Source organism: Gekko japonicus, unplaced genomic scaffold, assembly GCF_001447785.1.
Source record: "Gekko japonicus isolate JY-2015 unplaced genomic scaffold, Gekko_japonicus_V1.1 scaffold765, whole genome shotgun sequence".
Classification (NCBI taxonomy): domain Eukaryota; kingdom Metazoa; phylum Chordata; class Lepidosauria; order Squamata; family Gekkonidae; genus Gekko; species Gekko japonicus.
Window position 1 is genome coordinate 362,863 of NW_015163110.1, and position 2,566 is coordinate 365,428.

A 2,566-nucleotide genomic window follows, 5' to 3' on the forward strand; every position below is an offset into this window, starting at 1 on the left:
GGGGGGTGGGGGAAGGCAGGAGAGAGCCACACCAGCCCTCAGTCCCATTGTAGGGCAGGGGGGAGAATGAGTGTGATTTCTTTTTTCTTCCTTTCTTAATTTTTATTTATACATTTTTAACTTTACGACAACAGTAGATGGAAAGATAGACAAATTCAGTGATACAGTTTTAGTCTACAGTACTAGGTTATAGGTCATGTCACTCAATAGTCAAAAATGCACTTGTAAATTTCGTCTGTAATTCAATTGCAACATAACTTCTGTAAACTGAACAGCAGGGTAAATGCTATAATTAAAATATTGCTGTAATTTCTTTGGGGTATCTATGGGGTATTGAGGAAGTAGGTACAGTAGTATTCTCAAACTGAGGCCTCAATGAAAGGGAGCCATTTAGAGTAGAAGAGGGATTGCGATTTGTATTCATTGTTGGGAGGGATAGAAATTGTGATTTTCCCCATAGCATATAATACCCAGACTTTGACTGGCCATTGATGTAGCGTGAGGGGATGGGATTTCTGAATGTGGGGTCTGACATTTCCTCTGACCCGCTTATATGCTGACAGCTGCCACTGTGCCTTCAGAAGTTTAATTATAATAGATCCAGATTTTGTTATGTAACCTTGAATCTTTTGATTAGAGAAGCTTATAGTAGAATATATAACTGCAACTTTTCTATACGAAGCTATATATATTAAGGGAAAGCATTATTAAGAGGCCTGTGGGGTTAGAATTAGGATGCAATAAGGATGGAATGTGTATCCAAGAAGCCGCAAGGACCTTGAGAGCAAAGTTGAGATGTGAATCACAACCCTCATCACCCAGCAGCTCCACGGACACAAGGGAAACAAGAGGGACTGGCTTCACTAAGGTCCGAAAGGATCTCTGTGTTCCCGAATGCTCCCACTGCTCTGAAGAGCAGATAAGCAGATGCAATCCCTGACCATGCATGAGGGACCAATAGTAAGGTTTAAAGTCAAATGATGCTTGTATGATGTTAACGGCTTGGTACCAGTTAGAGATTCTTTAATGTGTAAACGATGTGTGATGTCATTTGGGGTAGAAGACCTTCGGCCCTTCCTGGTTATGGCAGAATACAGCTTTGGAATGGCTGAGGTCCCTGTTTTCAATGCATTAAACAGATACTCATCTAACTCAATGGGCTCAGACTGTGTGTTTCCAATTTGGCACGCGAGCACGCAGGCACGGATTTGTGCATCACCATGGGGAGGTCTCAGCTGTGAGGTGGGTGTGGTGATTCCTTGTGTTAGAGTGTGTGTGTGCTCTTTTTGTAGCAGGAACTCCTCTGCATATTAGGCGACACACCCCTAATGTAGCCAATTCTCCAAGAGCTTACAGTAGCCCCTGTAAGAAGAGCTCTGTAAGCTCTTGGAGGATTGGCTACATTTAGGGGTGTGTCGCCTAATATGCAAAGGAGTTCCTGCTACAATGGGGTGGCAGTGCAGAATGCAGAGTAGAATAATGGAAAGGGACATGTGGCAGTGTGGGAGGAGTTATTCTGTGCGGGTGTGTCAGTGGGAGATTGGAGAATGACAGTTGGAATAATGACCGTTGGTGCAGTTGAATTTCAGTCTGGGAGACCTCTGACAATGGCTGCGTGGAGTCAGAGAGAGAGAGACTAAAGAATCTGTGTGGGATCCGAGAAGGATCAGTATATGTGTGTTAAAGTGCTACAGTGGACAAGAACATTTACAGAAACCTTATTCCCAACCAGTTAAATAATTACCAACTTCTTATTTTGTTCCTCTTTCAATACATCTTATTTAAAAATATCCCAGAATTCATATCAATTCTTCCTCTGGACCACAATAGATCCCTGAAAAGCCTTGCGCCTGTGTTATCCTTCCAATAAGAGAAACAGGTTTGGAAATCCTGAAATTCCTGGTGGCAGCCGAATCTACCCAGTTTTACAGAAAGAGCACATTTAAAGAGAAACACAGTCCTCCCCAATGGGAGGTCGTCACACTGGGCTCCAAAGGGCGGGAATGCAATAAAACTGGAGAGGCAGAGGGCAGTCGAAGCTGCCTCTTCGTGCCCTTTTTGGCAGCCAAGACGTTGAATATGAATATGAGAGTGAACTGATCCATTCCCGGTGTTATACGCACAGTTTATGAAACACGTTGTACTCTGCCACTGACTAACAGGTTGAACTTAATAGGTGAAGGGAAGTGTTTGTAAGCCACTCTGAGACTTCAAGTGAAGGGCGGGGTATAAATCCAATCTCCTCTTCTTCTTCACTTATGATAAGTGCCATTTATGATTCTAACATCATGAATGTTTTCAGGTATTAACTTTGGTTTATTTGTGACTGCTGTTTGGATGCATGCTGGGAAGGTAAAATGCTGACGCTTGTGACCTTGCTTATTATGGCCAACTGTAACTGCGCATGTCCCTGATGTCAGGAAGCTTGCGTTAGATGGAAACCATACTACACGATATACCCGTATCTGTTACATTAGATACTTTTCATCACTTCATAGCCTGGGAAGAAGAAGGCCCATTGTTCAACTGGAGGTCTATTTTTTGCCTGAGAAAGTCCAACCTACAG